Below are 7,636 nucleotides of genomic sequence, written 5' to 3'. Positions count from 1 at the left end.
AATACACCTTGTTCCACGGGCATAATCTTACATAATTTTGTGGAAAAATTTAGATTCAACTCTCACCAAATGCATATGTTGGTTTATAAAAATGTAAGAACAATCAAAGACAAGGTGACATTGTAGAATGAAAAAAAACACGAGCGCATCGGTTCCAGAAATTACTTGGAAACCAATAAACCTTTCTCTAGCCTGCTCTCCAGATATTATTTCACTTTTTCTGCTGTTTCCAGCTGCTCAGCTATCACTTTGCTCTTCCTAATAAATACCCTTCAACCCCAAAAGGGACACCCTTCCTTATAGCATCTTTTGTAGCAGAATATATTCAATTAGGAATTAAATTTTATGCTGTCTTTTTTGCCTAAGCACACTCACAGGAATGTCAGTCATGATGCACATTTGTGACCCCGAGCTGCTAATATGGCGAGACCTGAGTGATTTTGGGTTTTAGGATGAAAGCTTTTTTTTTGCCTGATCACATGATTGTGAGTTGATTATGAATAAGGAGGGCAATACAGCCAATTTTAACTCATCAAACCCAGAATGACTTCAAAGGGATTTCTGAAATAACTCCAGAGAGGCTGGTATCCCATCAACAACTCACCCTTTATTTACATGTGCATAATACATGACACTGACCCAGCTCGCATAGATCCATCTCTCAAAGTGAACAGAACCTCTGACACTCCTGTTTATATCTGTCAGCCAGGGCTCCACGATTGGACCAGATTAACAATCCCAATAGGGAACTCATATACTTTGAGGTCCATCTGGCTGACCCTGCTACCATCACTACACACGCCATCAAGCCCTCTGTCTGAAACCCAATCACCCCAACCAATTGGTTCTCAAAGCCGTTATGCCAGTTTTTTTAGTATGACTTGGGGGAATAAACTACATGTTATCTTGGGTTGTAGCCCCTTTAAGCACTATGTTTCTTAAAAAGATTATATTTAGTAGAAAGCAGCTTGCTTACAGTAATTGTAGATGTGGCCATGCTGTCTGGGAGATGAACAATAGTAAAGGGTCAACAAAAGGTTAATTACAGGGTGGGAGCAGGGGTAGTCATTTCCTGGGTTTGGTTCTGTTTTCAAACAGTTTAATGTAGAATGAGATAGTTATGTAGCAAATTTCTTTCAAGCACAATTCAGTTGAAATTCTGTGCATTAGCTAATAGGGTTTAAAAACTCTTGATAACAGAAGGACTCGACTAACAGAGAGCTGGACCTCTGGTGATAGACATGCTGCGAAGAGAGAGAGAGAGAGAGAGAATTCCCAGATGCAAGATTTCAGAGGTAAAGAACATTTAGAATCTGTAAAGTTCTGACTGTTAGTGACTCCACGGGTTGGACCCCACAACCAGGGAAACAATTGAAAGAAATTTGAAGGGGCAACTTTGCTGTGAGGGGGCAATTTTTGCTTTGAAAAATTGCAGCCCTTACATGAATCTTAGCACTAGTACTCAGACCAAGTGATTAATGTTCCAACTTATGATAAGTATTCAACTTGAGCTTTTTGGAGTGAGAGTCAGATAGCACAGATGTTAAGAAGTTTTGTTGAGAGTGGAGTTGGGAGGTCTTGTTGCAGCTGTACAGGACATTGGTTAGGCCGCTGTTGGAATATTGCGTGCAATTCTGGTCTCCTTCCTATCGGAAAGATGTTGTGAAACTTGAAAAAGGGTTCAGAAAAGGTTTACAAGGATGTTGCCAGGGTTAGAGGATTTGAGCTAAGGGGAGAGGCTGAACAGGCTGGGGCTGTTTTCTCTGGAGCGTCGGAGGCTGAGGGGGTGACCTTATAGAGGTTTATCAAATCATGTGCGGCATGGATAGGTTAAAGGGACAAGCTCTTTTCCCTGGGGTGGTGGAGCCCAGAACTAGAGGGCATAGGTTCACACTGAGAGGGGAAAGATATAAAAGGGACCTAAGAGACAACTTTTTCATGCAGAGGGTGGTGTGTGTATGGAATGAGCTGCCAGAGGAAGAGGTGGAGGTTGATACAATTACAGCATTTAAAAGGCACCTAGGTGGGTATATGAATGGGAAGGGTTTGGAGGGATATGGGCCAAGTGTTGACAAATGGGACTATATTAGGTTAGAATATCTGGGCAGCATGGACAAGTTGGAGCGAAGGGTCTGTTTCTGTGTTGTACATCTCCATGATTCTATAGGTAGCTGTGCTCATTGTACTTTTAATATCTTCAATATAACTACTATTTGAGATAAGGTAGTTATTAATATTCAATTTCTTTGATTTGTATGCAGTAAAATACTATTGTTTTAAACAATAAATCATGTGGCTTCAATCATTTTGTAAATAACTTGGTTTCTCGATCTTCAAAAAAAAATGTTATCCAGTTATCTGAAGGTGAATTGCATCTATTGAACATTCTTGAAGTTATGTGTAGACTTACATTTTGGCTGAGACATTGTGTCAACATAAATAAATATTTCAATGGAGTTCGTCAGGGCAGAAGGGTGGATTTAAAGAATTTCTTTGTACAAAAGGCAAGGGGTGGGACTGAATCCGTTTCCATTACTGATATCTTGGGTCTGCAGACATCTCATCCAAACATTCTTTGAATTAGACCTTAAAACATTTCCACTATTCCTTCCCATTTATTTTCTGTAAATATATCAATGAGAGTCTAGTGACCTCTCCTTGATCCTGAAAATATGTTTTGTGCTTGTATACAAGATGATCATTGCTCCAGAATCCAAGAAGAAATTAATTTAGTGAAATATCTACGCATGAACTCAACATCTTTCCTGTTACTGATGTTTAAGCTATGATATGTCTGTGTAAGCCATATGCTTCCCCATTTAGGTGAGATGGATTAAGGTATGTACATATTCCAATTACAGTATAAGTGTTTGTGGCTAACTTATGCATTTGTATTCATTGTATTCTAGCAGGTATCTTGATGTCTCTTCCAGAATGCAAGTGCTATGTCAGCACAAACAGCATAAATTAAGCTTTCATACAGTATTCATTTTGCATTGATTAACATTCAAAGCCATGGGAAGAAGTAGAAAGACTAATCTCCAAAGATGTATGTTTTAGCATATTGTGTAAAATTTAACCAATCTTGCTCATCATTAAATAAGTAATTGTTTTGTAAAATCTCTGTAGAGGTCACAGGAGCAAACATGAGCAGAATTGTAGAAAAGGGGACAAGATCTCTCTTTCGAAGCAATATAAACTGAAAATATTAGTTGTTACACTCAATACCAATGACAGTTGATGGTAGAACAATGAAATGACCCTCTTAGAGCTCTCCCTCAACACTGTCGACTCATTAAATAGGCCTGGCATTTCCTCTCACTGTTTAACATGATGAATGAACAGTTTGAAGGTGAAGGGCTTTTGCTTGAAACATCGATTTTCCTACTCCTCGAATGCTGCCTGACCTGCTGTGCTTTTCCAGCTCCACTCTAATCTAGACTCTGATTTCCAGCATCTGCAGTCCTCACATTTGCCTGCATGATACCTAGCCAATTGTTCTCTGAAGGCTGAAGAGTTATTGTTTCGAGAGTTTAAGTTGCTTAAGGTGTATTGTAAATGTAAAGAGCATCACTTGATAAAAATTCTGCATTTAGAAATTCTTGACAGCACCATGTGATCTCAGCTTAACTGTCTCTCTATTCATGTCTAAATATTAGGGACAGATACCCAGGCCTTTGCTATAGGCATACCTGCCTTGTGGGACCAGTGTGATTTAGGAGCAGCACAGGAAGCCCTGAGGACGCGGTTACAGTAGAGAGACAGTTTTATATGCTGTATTATGATTTTCCAATATCCCAATCACTCAGAGACTCCATTTCCAGGATACACCTACAGTAGAATGTAAAAATGTTGGGGGGGGAGAGGGGGGTGCCCATGTAGTTTTGCATAATGAGTGCATCCACAATGAATGATTACATTATACAGACTGGGAAAGTGACAGTCTTAATAAGCCAAGAATCCCATTCCTAATTGTTATCCAATGGGCACTGCTGGAAGCAGACAGCATTGGAATTGAGGCATGAGTACGGCTAGTTATGATGTTGTTTGTGCTTTGTACTGTCTCTGCCTTTATTGTTAACGTTCGCAGTTGAATTATCGACATCTGAGTGAGTGACTAGAAGAGAGAGAGAGCGACATACCTTCGGAGAAGAATGGAAAGATAATGAGGAAGAGAGAACAAGAAGACTTTCCTTTTCCTCTCTTCAAACAAAACAGCACCATTCTTTTGCTTAAAATTATGAAAAGCATTCGCTGAGGGTAAGCAACACAGCAACACTGACAAGGTCTGAGTTATTCAGGTTTCTTGTGACCCTGTGAGGTGTTATGAAATTATGGAAGTTAAACATGACACAGAAAATCTAGCATGAAATGTAATTTTCTTCCCTGTTACTTCAAATTTACAGGATGTATACATCAGCTTAGCACCGGTCTGGATATGAACAATGAAGAAAATTGCACTAATTAACACACTTTCTTTCCTTCTTTGACACCAAAATTTCTTTGATGAAGTGACCATATCTAAGAATGCACAACTTATCTTTCATCAAGCAAACTGAAAGAGAATTGTTTTTTGAGGTCACTGGAGAGCTGCCTTTCAAACCTAATGTGCTTTTGAAAGTTACGTGTCTGTGAAAGCTCCAGGCAGGCCAGCACTTTGCACTGTTGGACCAAAAGGCCACATAAAGGCTGTTGCCTGTGATTACAAATTCCCCAGTTGCTGGGAGCGTCACTTTGGCAGTTACAGAGCAATTGTACCAAGCTCACAATATCAGCTCCTATCAAAGAAAGTAACTCTAAAGCCAGTGCGTAAATGCACCATTGAACTAATGTAAAGGTTATTGTATATTGAAGAACCTTCTAGCCAAACACAAGTTAATAATTAAAGATTGTAAGTGATTTGAGAGGTAAAACATTGGATGCAGTTTTATACTGTGCTTTAATTTACTCCACACCCTGCGATATGACAGCTCTAAAATCCAGGGAGTACTGTGTTCAAATTGTGAAGTACTTCTGTTGCTCACTGACTCAATCATACAATTAAAAGATTGAACTGGGTTCCACTGTTGACTTATTCCAACCTGGGCTTTAAAATTGGCCTGATTAGTGGATACAGAGGAGAAGATCAGAAAGAGCAGTATGGTACCCGCTCCATTTTGCTGTCCAGAAAACTCATTGGAAGTATCGTGTGTGGATGTGGGTCAAGGACAGCGATGGATTTACTTGTGATGTTCATAGTCAATCATCCCGCTGATGTTTCCAATATGTCAAAGTTAATGTCTTTGAGAACAAAGTGGGGAGGAAATTCAAAAGGAACGAAGTGGAGAATGCTGTTGAATAAATGCACTGTGTTGAAGTGCCACAATGAAAGTTTACATAGCACGATCCACCTCCCTATATGTTAAGGATCTTGACTCAACAATTTAGTCACTGAAATGCTTCCCCATCAACATAGCATCAAAACTCTCTAGTGGACCACACGAGTTTGCTCTCACAGATCCCCTAACATGCAATTGGATGGATTGACAGACATAAAGACTTTCAGTTTCAAAATCAATCCCAGATATTTGCCTTTGTCGGAGAGTATGGAAATAATAGAGAACCTCAGTGCCTGCTTGATGAACACTGAGTAACGATTATATTTTTGTAGCCAGATGGATTGTGATTTTGGAATTCCCAGATATGCTGAATTTCACTTCCTGACCCCCACCCCTAAACAATACATTCCACAAGCACTGTCAAGTTCCGTGTGAGGTATGACAATGGCAGGGGTTTATTTGAACTCGACATCAATTGATCTTCTTTGGAAATATTTTCCTCAGACTCATTATGCTGAAGCATGGACCAGTGGGCCAAAGGTCCTGCTTCTATATATGCTGAATTCTATGGACAAAGAGAGCTATTTTGTGAGGAATACTGTGAAGAAGTTAATGTAAAGAGAGGGAGTTGCAACCTTGCTTCATCTCTGTCTGTATGTTGCTTAGTGCAGAAATTGTACAACTTCATTATTTGATTAATTTATGCCATTCAGTAGTATCAGCACCAGTTGGGATGGTTCAGAAACCATGGCACTCTGGTTAATACTTTCCACTCCTGTACACCTTATTTTATAAAGTCACCTTGCCTGGGGGGATTCAAGACTAGGGGGCAATTTTTAAGGTGAGAGGAGAGAGATTTAAAAAAAGACATGGGGGCAATTTTTTTTAACGCAGAGGGTGGTTTGCATGTGGAATGAACTTACTGAGGAAGTGGTGGATATGGCTACAATTACAATGTTTGGAAGACATTTTGATGAGTATACGAGTAGCAAAGGTTTGGAGGTGCTGGAAAAGCACAGCAGGTCAGGCAGCATCCAAGGAGCCGGAGAATCGATGTTTCAGGCATCAGCCCTTCATCAGGAATGAGGCTCAATCCTGATAAAGAGCTTATGTCTGAAATGATGATTCTCCTCCTCCTCAGATGCTGCCTGACCGGCTGTGCTCTTCCAGCACCACACTCTTTGACTCTCATCTCCATCATCTGCAGTCCTCACTTTCTTATTGGAGGTATATGGGCTAGGAGCAGACAGGTGGGACTAGTTTGGTTTGGGGTTAGGTTCGACATGATCTGGTTGGACGGAAGAGTCAGTTTCCATGCTGTATGACTCTATGACTTGATCTAATGATTTATTTCAGCACCATTCCTTCTTGAGACAATACAGTGAACTACAATGAGGCATATAATTAAAGGATCCAAGTAACATAATCTGATCCAACACTGGCAGGTGCAGTCAACCCTATACAGGTCCAGTGATGTAGACAGAAGCTATATTTGTTCTTGAAGTACATTAAGCTCCAATGAATCTGTACCCCACTCCTCACTATGTTGAGTTCTAACCTTTATTATTTGGCTCAAGTTGAGAACAATTATTGTTGTTAATTAGCACAAGATGAAAGTTACCCCTGGAAGCTTTGTCTCAAGCAGAATGGACTGTAATGATGATTCAAACATTGTTTTCCAACACACTTCATTTCTTTCAGACTCATTCAGTTTTGTCTTCAGAATGTGGGTGGTCCAGGTTTTATTGTTCCCATTCAAATATTTCTTTAATTTCGTGGCCACAGCAGCTGCCCAGATGTACAATAATTGTTTTAGGTTTGCGAATCAAAAAAGTTAAAAAGAAATGATGACTTACTGAAAGTAAAGACAAGACAAAAGCTGCATCATCAATTTTTCTTTGATAGACACCCATTTCCAGCCTGCCTGCTGTTCACCAGACTCCACAGGGTGAAGCTGCCTGCACTGTTTTGTTCTCTCCATAATTGGTAATTCCACACCAGGAGCTGCTGACAGAAGGTGTATCTCTGTGGGTGAGCAGGTGTGACCAATTTTTCTTCCCACTCTGGAAGTAAACTGTGTGGTGCATCGAGAGAGTAAGTAAAAGGCTGTGAATGCTCAATCACTGACTATATTGAAGACTGAGATAAAGTTGAATGGAGGTCTGAAATTAATCTTGAATAGCAGAACAGACTTGAGGGTCCATCTACTCAACTCATTTTCCTATTTTAATTCATGTTATTACTTATATTAGATTACTTACAGTGTGGAAACAGGCCCTTCGGCCCAACAAGTCCACACCGACCCTCCAAAGAGACAC

At 40.0% G+C, this 7,636-nt stretch overlaps 1 long non-coding RNA gene across 1 annotated transcript; it reads left to right on the top strand.

Annotated features, from left to right (window-relative positions):
- The first annotated feature begins 1,147 nt into the window (after positions 1-1,147).
- LOC132834320 (uncharacterized) lies at positions 1,148-5,263 on the top strand. Its single transcript, XR_009647170.1, has 3 exons — positions 1,148-1,295; positions 4,091-4,260; positions 4,407-5,263. It is a non-coding gene; the product is annotated as an uncharacterized LOC132834320 (long non-coding RNA).
- The last annotated feature ends 2,373 nt before the right edge of the window (positions 5,264-7,636 follow it).

This window comes from Hemiscyllium ocellatum, chromosome 39, assembly GCF_020745735.1.
Source record: "Hemiscyllium ocellatum isolate sHemOce1 chromosome 39, sHemOce1.pat.X.cur, whole genome shotgun sequence".
NCBI lineage: Eukaryota > Metazoa > Chordata > Chondrichthyes > Orectolobiformes > Hemiscylliidae > Hemiscyllium > Hemiscyllium ocellatum.
This window is presented reverse-complemented; position numbering and strand designations above follow the sequence as displayed.